Source organism: Passer domesticus, chromosome 1 (genome assembly GCF_036417665.1).
Source record: "Passer domesticus isolate bPasDom1 chromosome 1, bPasDom1.hap1, whole genome shotgun sequence".
Lineage (NCBI taxonomy): Eukaryota > Metazoa > Chordata > Aves > Passeriformes > Passeridae > Passer > Passer domesticus.
This window is the reverse complement of record NC_087474.1, coordinates 90,274,663-90,291,128: the sequence shown is the minus strand read 5'-3', so window position 1 is coordinate 90,291,128 and position 16,466 is coordinate 90,274,663. Positions and strand designations below refer to the sequence as shown.

General features: G+C 38.1%; 1 long non-coding RNA gene across 1 annotated transcript in view; it reads left to right on the top strand.

Moving 5' to 3' along the window:
- The window catches only part of LOC135288721 (uncharacterized), a 56,436-nt gene that overhangs the window by 26,929 nt on the left and 13,041 nt on the right, over positions 1 to 16,466 (top strand). The window contains exon 2 of the long non-coding RNA XR_010351699.1: positions 6,382 to 6,496. This is a non-coding gene — a long non-coding RNA (uncharacterized LOC135288721). The remainder of the gene's footprint in view (positions 1 to 6,381; positions 6,497 to 16,466) is intronic.

Sequence of the window (16,466 nt, the reverse complement as noted above, 5' to 3'; positions counted from 1 at the left end):
GTGGTTGCAGTAGAAGCCTTCTGTTTTATCTAAAAGAAAGAATAAAACCTAGTGGCTATTGACTGCCTACATTTGTTTTAGATCCTTAAGTTTTAGGTCATAGTCATATCACAGTGCAGCCCAAGTGCTAATCCAAGGCTACTGGAAATGCAAGCGCTGTGATATTCTACACTTAATTTCAGTAATGGCTGAAGGTTGACTTTTCTTATCCCAGACATTATTGTAATTTCTCCACATTCATTTTTTACTGAAAAAATTGCAGAGCATTTCAAATGACCTTCTCAGCCATTCCCTGTCTTTCCCCATCGTTTGTGGTTTTTATCAGCTCCCTTTCACCAGGAAATGTTGGTTTATGTCCTAGATAAAGTGTGGATGAAGAAAAATATTTCCTTAGTGTTTTCTCCACTAGCAGTCACTGCTGACTAGCAGAAGTTTCCATACATCACTCTTGCAGAAAGAGTGAAGAGTTACTTCAGCCACGGAGAGAAAAAAACATTGTTAACAGGAAAATAAGACAACTGGGAGCATTATGTCAAGCTAAATCATCCTGCTATAACAGTACTGAGGAATTGAAATTCAGCATCAAAAATAATAAGGGTATTATGTCATCTAGTTTGCTTGATTTTCCTCCTACACAGGGTGTTTTTATTTCTTTACAGTGTCTCAATCTGATCAAGAAAAAGTGTATCTGCTTGGCTCTTAAAAGAAATAATAAAAAAATAGGGATATTTCTTTGTTCTTTACCATCTTAAGTGCATTATTTCTGCGCCTATGCTGCTGACGGTATTCAGCTTGGAGAGTTTTCACTGCCCCTCTGGACTGCTTATGTGGATTCATTCATGTCTATATTGCTGCAAACACTCCAGAGAAGTGCTATATCTTCATTACATTGCACCTGAAGGGATATCTCTCTCTGTACCACACGACAAAGAGCTTTGTGCCCTCTCATGGAAGTGCTTTACCAGTTCAACATGGAATGTGCTCGCTGCTCATTAGCTCCCTGTGTGGCATGGGACTGCTCCAGTAGCCTCCACACAGGGGTGCAGCCAGGCAGTCTCTATCTGCTGCCTGCAGCAGACCAGGCTCCCTGCTGCATCATCTGTTGCTTTGCAGGCTGCTGGTAACTCTGATCCCTTGGCCGCTGCTGCATTTTGGCAGGCTGGTTTGGAACTTATGAAGGCCATTGGCAGAACTCTCACTGTCTGCTATAGCATCTGGCAAGTTGCTTGCAAGTTGTATGAGCAAGACATCCAGGAGCTGCAGCTCAAAATGCAGTGTGCCAGCCATGGTTGGTAGCTTGAGTTGGGTGGGCTAGGGCCAACAGCTTTCCCACTGTGTGGAGAGATTTGGGAGACAGACAACCCGTATCCACTGCTCTGCAGATGGGATAGACTGGAAGAGCTGAGGATTACACTGAGCTCTTTTGGAGGACATGTCAGCTCCAAATGCTCTCATTCCAGTCAGAGAGCTCATGGTAGCTACCAGCTCCTCCTTGGGACAGCCCTTGCTCAGTGTATTCTGACCAGAGGTTATGCCCCATTCCCAAAATTCTCCTCTTTCCTCCTTGGTTGTGGGGCAGTGTCTGCTGGCCTCAGCAGGTGAGCCTGTGTGCTATGGCCTCTCCCACCTTGAACACAGGTAGGGATGATTTTCAGGGCATCTGCTGGGTTTGGCTTTCTTGTGCCATACCTCCTGTGAGGCTTTGGACACAGTCCCACATGACACACTGAGCCCCACACTGCTGAGCCCTGGCTTTGGAGGGTGGCCTGTTCAGGTCATGAGAAATTGGCCTGATGGAGGCAGCCAGGGAGCTGCAGTCACTGGCTCCATGTCTGGGTGGAGGCTGGGGACAAAGGGTGTCCCTCAGAGCTCTGCCTGGGCACCAGGCTCTTTAATGGCTTCCCCAATGACACAGAGAGTGGATGGAGCTCATCCTCAGCACAGGTTTGCAAGGGAAGGGAAACTGAATGGAGCAGGGGATGAGGAGAAGGACTTGGGGGTGCTGATGGTTGAAAAATCTTCTCACAAGGGCGCAAATGCTGAGGAAAAGCTAGACATCGAGATATCCTGAACAGAAGAAAATTCTGGCTACATCTGGCACAACGTGTGTGAGAATGACACTGCCTTTCCTTACAGATCAGTTGCTGTGGCATTTGGCCTTTCAGCTTCTGTGTGTTCAGCCTGAAACTGGACAGTTCTCACAGTTCAACACGCAGCAGAGAAGACAGATAAACATAAAAGTATTCCATTTGTGGTTCTGTGCCTACAGGAGCATGCTCACTCACTGACACACCAGAAAGCCATACACGGAGTCCACCCAGTCCTCACAAAGCACATAATATAACATTTCATATTACTTTACAAAAATGTACCATTTGCATTCTGGAAATCAAGGAGCACATAAATAAAAAAACCCAACCAATTATCACACAGGATGCATCCTGGAAATCATTTGCAGACCATTCAGGCTGATTGATCATTGTAAGAGTATGGGGAATCTGCTTCATTAATTACCTGACTATTCATTATAAATAAAATAATAAATAGCAAGAAAGGTGATAAATTGAACACGCAGATACACAAATCTGACAAGTAAGTGATAATCGAGACAGTAACGAAAACCAGAACTGTTCAGACAGTGACTGATCACTGAAAAACTACTCAGGAACAGTCTTAAAGTGGGTCAAGATGAACCATTAGCAGATAAGCAGGTGGAAACAAGGCTGAGTATTATGGGATGCTTGAGTCCCTCTGGACTTTACCAAAGTCATTCTGGAAAGCCTAAAAGCAGAACCAAAGTCTGAGAAATTATGTTCAGGGTGGATCTAAGAGGAATAAACTTGAGAAAAATAGGGAAAATGTACAAAAATAGGCTGTTTAAACAGTCTGCTGGTCAGTTAGCTTGACTGAACCCTATTCCTGATCACCTCAGTCTAGCCAATATTTCTACTAAAATATTTGCCTTAACAAATTTTCTTGTATAAACACACTGCCTATCCTGTGTGTGAGTCCTGTAGATATATATAATCTATATACAATATATAATCTCTTCAACTCCTCATGCAGCTTCCATGCATGGCTGGATGTTATCTAATGTCTCATAGTATAGTTTTATTATGATGTGATTCTTATGTGGGGTAGAGCTCCCTGGAGCAATACTGTGAGGACAAATGAGCTGGCTGGCATAGATTGAGAGGACTGGGCCAAGTGCAGCAAGACATACTGGAGCAGTCTCAACCCTAGCACCTGTATAGTGGGTTTTCTGAAAATCCTTTCCTCACAACTATCCCAAGTCTGGACCCTGAAGGAGCAGCTCAGTTCACTCCAAAGCAGGACTCAGAAGCAGTCTAACCATGTGGATGACTTGGAGCCAGGCATTTGCATTTGTTTCCAGGCAGTAGATCTTTTTTTGCAATTAAAGGATACCAGCAATTTATTGAAATGCCATTTAAAAACAAGTGTTTAAATAGTAGAAATAGTAAAATATTCTATTTTTGATGTTGTAAAGGTTATTTACAAAGACAGCTGCAGTAATAAGTCAGAATAATGCTGCATGACGTTGACATGTATTTCACCTCATTTATAATAGCTGCTATGAACAGGCCTGTTGAGGTAAATGGTGAATGCACCTTGGCATTTCCAGCTTCAAAAGCCACAGTGAAGGATTTATAACCACTGCAACCTTCTAACACTGCTCTGGAAGAAGGAAAAAAAAGAATAGTTTAAATGACATAAAGATGGAAGTATTCTGTAAAGAGAAATAAAGTTATTAACCCATTCAGTCTTTTCAGAGGCTGCAGCAGTCAAAGAATGATCCTTTCATACAGTCTGTACTAGCACGCTATAACTCAGAGAAGCTGTTAAAAACATAACCAAGGACATATTCTGCACTTCAGCATTCTCCCTGAGAACAACTATCACAAAATGCAACAGGTTAAACTAGCTCAGTGCTGTTTCTCTCAGCTAATTTCAGAGACATAAATACAGGCCTCTGCATAAAAAAAAATAATTTCTCAATGTTTATGCCAAAAAATGTGCCAAATTCTATAAATAATCACTTGAATAAAAAGGATTTATTTTTAAAAACGGCATTATTGAACTTAAAGTCCAAACTGTGTGAAGAGATACTTTCTTTATACAATATTATTGTGGTGTTGTTTGTCATCCACTTATTTTTCTAGAATATGTATTATTATTTTAATGAAATGATGGTCAGATATTCCTTCAGAAGATACTCCTTGATCTTTAAAGACCTGCTGACGTATTACCATTTCCAAATATGCTTAGAAGAAATTTGTAGTGTCTTGCAGAATGGGGTAAAGGATTGGTCAAATCTGAGAGGTGAACTCCAGAAAGGAGCACTGAACAGGAAATCTCCTCGTCTGTCTCTCTGCAGCCAATGTATTTCACCCAACCATATCTTAAAACTGTTACTAAAGAGAAGTGTCTGGAATATCTTGAATCATGCTGGTCTTTCACACCAAGACTTTTGGAGAGTCAGTACTGCAGCAAATTTTTTAGAATGAGTCTTGCTAACTTGATGTAACTTGCCTTGCCAGGGTGTAATGAGTAAAACTAGCCTCTGCTATGGGAAGTTCAATGAATTAATTTTATTTCCAAATAAGATAAACTTTTAATTTCTGATTCTGAGGTATTGAGAAACAAAATTTTTTTTTTCTATCATGCCTTGCTTCTTACTCCTGTTTTCTGCTGCTCTTTCCTTCTTACTCATTCCCTGTGGTCTGTCTTATTCCACTGGCTCCAGTCCCTTCAGGTGGTACCAGCTCTAGCAAAGAGTGCCTCATTCTAAGGCAGGGTCTCCAGCTCTGCCCCTTCTACTTGTCATCTTTCACATCTCTCCTCCTGGATCTTCCTTTGTGTCCTTTTCTGTGGGTGGCCTCACATCTCCAGTGTCACCTGTCACTAGCAGGAACCCATTCTGTCTTTCCCACCTCACCTCTATCCCTTTAAAATATATTTCAGCAGGGGCTATGTGTTGTCCTTTGTCTGATGTTCTGGCATGCAGTGGAATGGTGTTGGCTTTTGCCAGGCCAGTGGGAGCTGACTGACAGGCACAGGGAGGTTCATCTCCCCCTTCTACTCCTGCTACACTAACCCTGTGTTAGCTGTGCTGACTATGTCCAGCACAGTGGGCAGGGAGCAGCAGGAGAAGGCTGCCCTGCCAGGCACAGGCAGCCAGGGGCACACACAAGAACAAAGCCAAGTCAAAGGGACCTCACTGACAAGGGAACAATCCCACAGACCTGAGCAAGGTGAGCAGGGAACATGTGGTGACAGTCACCAAGTCCAGTCACAAGTCCAGATCACAGTGCATGATGAATAAGAAATCAAATAAAGAAGTCAAGCCAGCAAGGCACAGCCATGATACAGGTCAGATCCAGACACAGTAATCGGAGTATTCTTCAGGATTTCTTCCATCACAGAGGCTGTTTAGTCTGTAGATATAGATTATTTTTTCCCCTAAACATGGACAATTTGTATTCTGGAGGCCATGACTTTCTGTTTTATAAAATGACTTTAATTTTGTTGGAAGATGGATATTTGATGATACTTGGAACTATGATCCCTCTGCAGAGCAGTGACTGTACTCTCAGCTAGGCAGAAGCTTGTTCTTAATATCCTTGTAGAGCAGCACTGCATGCAAAACACGCTTCCCAGGAAGGTACCAGCACCCTAAGAAACTGCCTGACACTGTAATCTCCTTTCATAGTGCATGTTGCCTGTCTTTTGTTGATAATAACTTCTCATTGTTGTTATCCTGGCTCGAGTTCAAAGCAGTGATCTAGAAATGAAAGACTCTTGTCTCTTATCAGAGCCAGGAGCCAGTCCAGCTTCTGTCTTGGAAAGGATGATGTTTAATAGCAATCATTTAATTTTGTAGATTTCTATAAACAACCTTAATGATGTCATTAGAATTCTCAAGGCTGAAAGGTAGCATTCCCAGTTCAAATTGTCACATTAAACATGCATGGTCTATTCCAACTAATTGAATTAATTTCCTGTTACAAGAGAAAACAAACAAAAAAAAGCATTTTAGACCTGAGTTTACTTATGCTGCTATTATTTTTACTCTGGGTTTCAGAATTGAATGGACCCAAAAATTTTTCTGACTTAACTTTCTCTTCTCCCTTGACAAACAGTAAATTTGATAAAAACATTTTGTCCTGTCATGTTCCAATCTTTTAGTAACTTGCAGCATATTGTTAAAGGGGAATTATTTTGGAAGAGCAGAACAAAAAATTTCTTTCATTTATCCAATCTCAATTCATCTTCTTTCAGTTTGAAACCATTCCCCTTTTCCCTATGACTGCATGTCCTTGTGAAAAATCCCTCTCCAGCTTTCTTTTGGGTTCCCTTTAGGTACTGGAAGGTGCAGTAAGATCTGCCTGGAGCCTTGTCTTCCCCAGCTGTCTCAGCCTGTGTTCACAGAAGAGGTGCTCCAGCCCTTTGATCATCTCTGGACTCTCTCGAACAGGTCCATGTCCTTCTTTATCATCTTCATTTATTCACTAGTAATACTCTTGAAATTAATTATGTTGCTTGCACAATGAAGTCGAATTATTCATCAAGGTGTGAGGAGTAAAACCATGGTATTGTAAATTCATAAAGTTGCTGACTACCAGTTAATTTCTTAAAGTGGCCTTGAAATACAGGGTTGACGACCTTAGAGTTAGGCTGTATAAAGTAACCATTATTTTGGCAAACTAATGCAAACTTAGAAAAAAATTTTCTGTAGAATAGAGGAGTCAAATGCATAAAAAAGAAGCAATTCAGCAGTGGATGATTTGAATTTAAAGTTAATTTTAATTTTAGTGTGTGCCCTGTATTTCAGGAAAATAAAATTGCAAGGTTTTCTTTCCATTCCTCAGAGCTTTCTTAAAACATAAATGGTATTTTAGACTTATAGTTTTAAATTAGACTCATTGTGAAACTATACTGCTAGATCCAAGAGCAAAATTAAGTTATATATAAAATAATCAATAATAAATTGCACTGAACCTCTTGAGTCCAGCCAATTAATTGTTGTAGCAAAATAAATCACAGTTTAATAACTTTGAAGTTATTAAATTTACATCAGTGAACAACATTCACATTTGTTGTCAGTCCCACAAGACCGAGATACACATAGCCCCAGCTGGTTGTAAAAAGAACCATTTATTTCACATTTTCAAAGACTTTACTGGAGAGTATTAAATTAATAGCATTCATATTGTGCTAGGATATCTGAAGATCCAATACAGCACCTTTAGTCCACAAGTTATTTCCACTGCAGTTAGGATCTGATATAGCTAAATGAGTGCTAATTTGGAGAACCCCATGAAGCCACTTTATCAGACTTTAACATTGCATTATCAGATTTGCTTCCTTTCTTCACCACACTGCAGAGTGTTACTACTTGCATTGTCAACCTCTTTTGTCTCTAGACTGTAACTGATAGACCTTGATCTCTGTAATACCTTTCCAAGAAAAAACATGTATCAACCTGCTTCTGGCCAAGACTGAAAACTGATGGTGCTAAACTTTTTTCTGCAGGGTTCAGAAATAAAAAGCTGACACATTGATAATTACTTACTGATGCTGACAGTCTTGGCACTGCTTGAATTTCCTGCATCAGTTCTCCTGGATTATTTATTCAGCTTCCTGTGCTGCCTTAAGTTATAAGCCTTTTGGGCCATACAGTGTTGTTCCATATATGGCTACCTGACCTCCGATCCACAGCATCAGTACCAATACATATGATCAGTACTACATGTAATCATATATTGCAGCAGTTTAAATTGATCCCTAAAAGAGAGAAATACAGGACCTGAGTTACCTGATCTGACTTTGAATTTAGGCCTGTTGCAATCTGGGAGTTAGGCCAGATGACTCCAGAGGCCCTCTTCAATTTAAATTATGCTATGATCCTGTCATCTAGGGTGTTCTCAATTTTACATTTACTTACCCATAACTATACTTCCATAAATTAAATTAATTGCTGATAATAACCCAATTTATTCATATCCCAGCACCATAGTGACTGAAAAGTTTTGCTAAATGTGCATTACATCTCCATTAAATAAAAGATGTGCTACTACCTTAGTGGAAACCACAAGTGGTAAGAAGAGTATCTCACCTTCCAGTAAAACAAACTAATAAGCAACCCTGCATTAGTTTCATTTTTCTGTACATATTAGTAACAGTAAAGCCATATCTGAAGTTTGGAGAACCAAGCAAGATCTCTTTCACAGAAAGAATGTAATGGATAGAGTTGAAATACCGCTTTGCTTCAATTTTCTTTCACACTGAATGGAGACATTTTACTTTTTCACTACCAGGGCCTGACATTAGCAACAGAGGTTGGTGAACATTGTAAAATCTGACAGTAATGTCTTCCTGAATTTCTGAGTGTATTGACTTCTGCTGTGTTTGTATGTTGCCTTTCACACATGGTATCCATAAGCTCTTGTGGTGCTGTGCATAACATATGAGACTCCTTGGAGACATCACAATGAAATTACAGCCAGCAGTACTTAAAGTACTTAACTTTATTTTAATCAATGTGCCAGCTTAAAAAAAGCCAGTTTCACAATCATGTATCAATAATGTTTTAGATCTTTTCACTGAATCTTAAATTTCAGGTTTTCTCCAGAGAAAATGTTTCACAATTTTTGTATAAAGAAAAGTTGTTATGTGCTTCCATGTGTTCAAAACAGACATTAAAAATTTCAAAGGTCAACCACCTGCAGATACTTTCCAAGCAGACTTATTATGCTGTTTGTTGAATATATTCAAAGATATTATAACTATTCATGTTATGTTTTTATAAATGGATGGCATGGTTTAACCCCAGCTGACAACTAAGCTCCATAGAGCTGCTTGTTCACTACCCTCTGATGGGATGGGGGAGAGTCAGATAAGTACAAGTAAGAAAACTCGTGTTTTGAGATAAAGACAGTTTTACAGGGGAAAAAAAAGATGCACACTCAAGCAAAGCTGAACAAGAACTCCCACTTCCCGTGGGCAACAGGGATTCATCTACCCCAAAGACAGCTTGGCTCTATTGTGTGCAATGGTTACTTAGGAAAATAATCATGACTCCAAATGTCCTTCACCCCCATTTCTCCTTCTTACCCCACTTTATATACTGAGAATGATGACATATGGTATAGAATGCCTCTTTGGTCAGTGGGGGTCAACTGTCATCAGGGCACTGTGAAAAATTTAGGACAAAGCATTTGTTACAGGTTAATCTGTCAAATTATAACTAAAAACAGAAGCAATTTGTAAACGAATCAGATTTTTCATCATGTACAGAGATTGCTTTTTCTATTATTTGGCAAAAGTAATTTGAATCATTTCGTGATTAATTTCATAGAATCATAGAATATCTTATGTTAGAAGAGATCCACAAGTCCACAGTCCAACTGCTGGCCCTGCTCAGGACACCCCAAGAGTCACACCATGTGCCTGAGAGTGTTGTCTAAACATTTCTTGAACTCTCTCAGGCTGGTGCTGTGACCACTTCCCTAGGGAGCCTGTTCCAGTGCCCAAACACCCTTTGGATGAAAAACCTTTTTCTAATATCCAACCTAAACCTCCCCTGACACAACTTCAGGCCATTCCCTCAGGTCCTGTCCCTGGTCACCACAGAGAAGAGGTCAGTGCCTGCCCCTCCTCCTCTGCTCTGTGGGGGTCTCTCCTCAGTCTCTTCTCCCCAGGCTGAACAAACCAAGTGTCCTCAGCTGCTCCTCATATGGCTTCCCCTCCAGGCCATTTTATTTATTTTGCATTAATACAATCTTTTTCTAGTTGAGATCTCAAACTACCAAAGAAGCAGTAAGATTTTCAGAGTTGTGTGGAACTTCTGTGAAAGTCCTGTGCAGTGACTCATTTGGACAACAGAATCTTGATCTACTAAGTCAGTGCTAGAGCTGCAGTCCCTTAGGTGTGTTCTCCAGGGAAATTCACTGCCCACAGAATGCAGCGAAGTAGCAGTTTCACAAACCTAGAGTTATTCCTGACTCAGTAAGCTGCCTCCCTCCCTCCCGATTTGTCTTAGTAATTTGTTTCTAACATAGGCTGCAAAAGATAAACCTGCAAAAGATAAATATTTTATATATCTGTACATATATGTTTTTTGAAATTCAGTGATTCCACACATTTTTTTGGTATGCAAAGATGTCAAGAAAATAGCAGCAAAACTCTGAAGGAGGTTCTGATTTTTGCCAAGATGCTGAAAAGACTTCCCAGGTTCACATTAACTTGTGGACACCTCATACTAAGTACATAAGTACATTGTGTCCTTGAAACTTCACATATAGTCGAGTAACGTGATTTGAAGTGCTTACAATCTAAAAAGTTTTTAATTCCTCAGGCAATTGTTCCATGTTTGTTTGTGTTGGTTTTATCTTTATTTGTTACTCGTACAGATGATTTTAGCTAGACATAAGTTAGAAAAGACTCTGATTTTATAAAAGTAGTAAAGTAAAGCTTTGATACTGAGTATAGGAAGAGTGTGATTTACTTTTGACATAGCACTTGCATTTGACTAACTAAGGAGCTGTGCCATCAATCTTGTGAAAAGCTGGGTTGGAGGGAGTGTAGAATGATTTCCTTGTGTTGTGAAAAAACTCAGTTTCAGAAGAAAGAGGGAAAACTGATTCATAGCAGAGGAGATCTGGCAGAAGACTATCTGGTTTGATATTTGAGATTTTGGACAGGGTTAAATAACATAGTCATTGAAGGTTAATGCAATGTAAATATAGATGAAAGATGTGAATAAATTAAAATTAAGGTGAGGCTGTTAATGAGTTGTTTCCTTGACCTACATCCATGAAGCAAGTAGTGCTTGCCTTTCATCCTCTGCTGTAGTTCCATCATTGTTTATAAAATGAACTATTTTCATTGCTGAAATAAAATAAATTCAGATTCTGCCTGTTTTGTGCCAGTACCTTCCCTCTGCAGTAATTTTAACAGCTTTTTTTTGGGCAAAACCTGATTAATCATATGAATCCAAAAATAAACTACTAAAAAAACTCCATTAAACCACATTATCATAAAGCTGCCCTGCACTTTCTGTGTCAGAAGCTGTCTTTATTTGAATGTATTAGAAATAATCAGTTATTTTCCTTAGTTTTAGAGTTAACTGTTAGCATCACTTTTCTATCAGTGTTGCTTTGCTAAAACAAATGAACCATCAGAGGTACCATTTAAAGTGTTCTCCATAATGAATATCAATATTTCAGCACCATATTTCAGAAAAGGATGTAATTAAAAAAAAAAAAACTATCATATTTCAATTTGGCAGACATTTTCTCATTGAAATATTTTTTGGCAGAAATTGCTGATATTTACACAGCCTTACTCAGAAATTACCTCCTCTGGATAGATTGCTACACATCATAGTAAATTCCTGACATCAGAAAAAGTTCAGATTTTAATGCTTCTGTAATAAATTTCAAATTTTTTCTATAACCAAGGATTGCTTTCTGCTGCAAATATGCAGAGCAGCCAGGTATCTAATTCTAAAGAAGAATAGTCACCTAGGTTTTTTAAGGATTTTCTGTTTTTAAGTAATAAATTTCAAAGAACCTTTGAGAGAAACATGAAATATAATGGGATTTATTTTTTTTTACCACTAGTTAGTCATAGGGAGTACTCGACAGGTCAGTAGATAAAGGTATTTTCATCCAGATGGGAGCAGAGAGCACAGAAAAGAAGCACATTTGGTTCTGGGCCATGTCACATGGGAGAATCACCAAATCCTTTGGGTAGCTCAATAAATGCCAACAAGCACAACCAGTGATCCCAAGATGTAAACATTTGAAACTAGAAGCTGAAGTAGCTGCTCTTCTTGGGTTCAGAGAACCCAATGCTGACACCCAGTCACTGATGGAGATGGTGCACTCCTGCTTTGACAACACTTTGACCAGTGCTAATCAGCTCTGTCATCTTGCATGTCATTGTGAGAGCTGTGACAAAGCACTGAAAATGCCCAGTATGTTTCTATAGGGATATATCCTGAACTTTTTAAAACCCAAATGGACAAAAAGGAGGAAAAATGAAGGAAATAAAAGAAGTTCAGGATAAGAACCAAGTTAAATATTCCTCCATAATTAAAATAAATAAAGATTGATTTTCAACAACAGAGGAATCTTTAGAGAAGAAAGAATCAGCCAAAGTCTGTACACAGAGAGTGATTTAAAAGGAGAGGAATTATACAGTAGAAACAAATGGCCATACAGATATGATGTCATGTGAGAGACAAGCAGAACTTCAGTATATGAGGTTATAATTGTTAAAGTGGTTAAGGCTTATGGAAGGCAAAGTTTTGTGCTCAGAGAGGGCTCAGCCCACAGCTTCTCATTCAGCAAAAAGCCCGTCACTTTTTCTTCTGTCCACAAACAGTAAACAGTAACAGTAACAAAATCCTGCAGAAATTCCCTGATTGCTTTTCTTCACAGTAGAGAATGATCTGTTTTTTCTTTCTGTCTGTTTTCCTCATTTTAAGAAGTTAATTATCCAAACAAGGACCTTCCATTTTATTCCATGACTGCTTAATTTCCTTAAAATCTTGTAGGTGAGATGTTTTGTCAGAAGTCTTTCAGAAATCCATTTACACTCATTTATCTCCTGGTTTGTTTAATGATTCAAAGAACAGCAGTGATTTCTTCTAGTCCTGCCTCACTTTTTAACAAAAACTGTGCTGACTTTTGTAAACTGAATAATATTTACCAGTGCTCACCATTTCTCTGCTTTATTAAATTTCCTGCTATTGGGTCCTTAGAGACATCAGGTTTACAGATCTGTTGTTCCCAGAGCTGCACTGGAAGCCTCTTTAGGAGTTGATGTCAGACCAAGCCAATTTCAAGCAAGAGACACTATGCCAACCTTTATAGTTCTACAGTTGGCTCCATTAATTTTTTATTAATCTTGGCTAAATGCCATCTGGCTTTGGTAGCTTTTTTGTTGTGCATTTTATAAATTTGTTTCTCACTCTCTTTTCAGCAAATGATCTGATTATTCACTCAGAAAAAAAGGGATCAAGCATGGAAATTTTCCTAGATTCTGTCATAGTAAACTCAGAGAACTGATTTAATGTCTGTACAAGATCCCTATCTTTTTGGAGCCCCCTTTTCAGTGTTGTCCAATTAGAGTTACTTGCAACTAAGTTTTCTGCTCCTAATATACTGTGACAAAAAGTTGTTATCTTTTATTCTCTCTGCTAACTGATCCTCAGAGACTTTGTACTGTGATTTTGTATAAAGAGATTATACCATCAGAACCTTTTAATTTAAGGTAAATAGCTAGGAAGCATTTTAAGCTAGAAAATGTACACTGAGTACATCTAAATCTTTAGATGTATTTTTAGAATCGTTAGAAGGAAAAAACCACTAAAATGTAGCTTCTTTTAAACGAGGTGTTCATAAGTTATATGATGTTATTTAAATAAAAGTACACTATGGACACACATAATTCACAGCACCTGTGAGCAAACAATCCAATAGATACCTTCTCATTAGATCAACACCTAGATCATGACACCGTCTTGGGCATCCCTGATTCATCCTTGAGGAAGACAGGAATGAAGAGGTCCCTGCCAACCTTGCCCACTCCTTCTGTGATTTTGTGAAAAAATAACTATTCAGAAGAAAAGCAAAGTAAAAGCATTTATTTGCCTAAATTGAATATAATAAAACACCCTGCAAACTGTGCTAAGGAATGTCTTATGGGGGAAAAAAGAAAATATAAGCCTAATTATTTAACTGTTGTTATGAATTCTAAAGTGGTCAGCAAATGGGAACAAATTAATTAATCATTGCAAAAAAACCCCTCCCATCTAAAAAAAAAGTTTTTTATTATTGTGATAGAAATGTTGAAAGTCTGATTGTGTTTTAGACATCTCATGAGTTTGCAGAAAATATTCAAATCCTAGTAATTAATTTCAAACAGTTTAAATCAGCCTGAGAATTTGCCTTCTTTGAATGCCAGACCTGCTTAAAGATCTTAGAAAGAGGTAAAGAGAAGATGGGGAAATAGAAATTAAATAAATGGAAAATAATAAATGTGAGGGGAAAATTTGATTCTGCACATGAGGAAATAAAGGACTTGACATTATTTTATAATGCTCACCAATAAAATGTTGCTTGTGTATTACCGATGTTGGAAAAGAAGAGGAAATTTGCAAAGAGAAAGAAACATTATCTTTGTTAAACACTTATCAAACATGGGCCAGTGTGTTTATCACTTGAAACAGCTGCTCACTTAATCTCTGGTATCATGGTAGTGCTAGGAGTGTATTAACAGTAGTTGTAAGCAATAATTCCTAAACCTACATCCACTGAATTTCAAGTGCTTCCTAGAAGGAGGTCAAGACCATTATTTCTATGGTAAAGAATAGAAAAGAAATATGTGGTGAAAAACTGATAACTCTTAAGTTTTAAAGTCACAAAGATAGTAATTTATGTTATTGAACAAATTTTTGTCCTTAAGTGTTCAGATTTCTAATTTATTTCTAGTGTAATGTAAACAAAACATATACACACACTTGTGAATATATGCACACACTATTTAAAACATTATTTCATAAGCCTCAATGATCTGTGTCACAGGAAGATAAATCAGCTAGAGTTATGAGGTGGGCTGAACTACATGTTTTGCTAATAGTGAGCTCAAGGTCTCTGTATAACTGTATAATTTAAAGAAGGCTTTAAATCCAAGTCCATATGAACAGAATGTAAACCAGTTTATTTAATTTTTAGAACATAGAAAACTCAAAATTACTAAGCCGGAAAAGCAGGTTTGATAAATCAATGGCCTCCTACTGCTCTTGCCTTAGAGGATGTGCCTTTACTCTTGTGTTTGGTTTCTGTTAAATCAGTGTCTTGCTGGAATAAACATATTCAAGTGTACTCATCTTCAGTCCTCATGGAGATGCTACTCATCTCAGAGGTGTGCTTGCTCCTGTTCATCCTCCTCTCTTGAGACTCTGCTCACCAAGTAATTTCAGATTTACTCTGAAGTGTCCACCTTTTCTTCTGAAGAAGCCCTGGTTATTCCAGGAGATCAAACAACCTTACTCTCCTTCTTCCAGGGATTTGTCTGCTCTAATCCTTTCTCTTCTTGGAAGTACATGTTTCATAACTAAATTAAAAAAAAAAAAACAAAAAAAAAAAAACAAAAAAAAAACCACCACAACAACCCCAAAACACATTCTATCCACTATTTTAAATAACATTTAGATAAAGGAAGTTACTACAATAAAAAAAAAGGAACTCATTCACAGCAAGAACACATGGGATAATTATTTGGTGTTTTGAATAATGTGATATATTTTAAAATAAGTGGTTTTTTTATTTCCTAAAGTGATTCTTATAAGGTTTTGTTTGAGTTACTGAGGCATTCCTTTCATTCTGTTCTCATAAAATTTTCTTTTAATGATTTGGTTTAATTACTTGAGGCTTTCAGCTTTCTGCAGATGAATTCTATTTATCTATCTATCTATCTATCTATCTATCTATCTATCTATCTATCTACCTATCTATTATCTATCTATCTGTCTATCATCTATATATCTATGTATCTATCTTCTATAAATGTATAGATACCTACAGGGATAGAAACATGGCTTTTCCAGTTAAGATTCTACTGTTTAAGGAAACCGGTAGTATGAAAAACAGAAAACCAGCAGCACTGAAAAAGGGAAGACAAAAATACATAGTATTAAATATTAGTATCTAGAGCAGAAACAGGCTGCTCCTTCAGCACATCATGATTAATGCCTTGATCCTTACAGGCACATTAACTTTGACATTAACATAAAAATTCCTGGCTATTAACAAGAGAAAATAACCAAAAATTTTTCTGCTGGATAATTTACTCTCTATAGAATGCATTATTCATCACTATCCTGCAGAGCCAAAGCCAAGCTACAGTACAACATCAGCATGGTTGCAGTTAGCCCAAACATCATTTTCCTTCAAAGACAAAATCCTCTGTGTGTTCACAAAGTTGCACGCGGACTCTGGTTTTACTTTAGCCAGGCCAAACCACTGACCAAGTGAACGGCAGGCAAAAGCTGCAGTGCAATTCAAGTTTCCTGAAGACTCACTGTGGGTGATTAAAACAGTGCAGGCTGCTTTGTCAAGAGATGCCACACACATAGCCATAGCAAGTGTGAATTCTTTGCAATTATTTAAGTTACACATTTTTGAGAAGAAGTTGAGTGATACAGCAGGCTGGAACAGTGATGATAGGGGCAAATCCTCCGACATGAGATGATTGATTACTGCAAGTAGGGAATAAAGAACGAGTGCATCATATCAGATGTAAAAGAAAAGAACATATGTATTAAATAGAGTGGGGAAACAGCTGGTCCTTCAGCCTTCCTTTTATGCAAGGACAAGGATCTGTTCTGAGGATTTGCAGTCTTAGAAATGTTCTAAGTTCTGAACCTTTCCCTC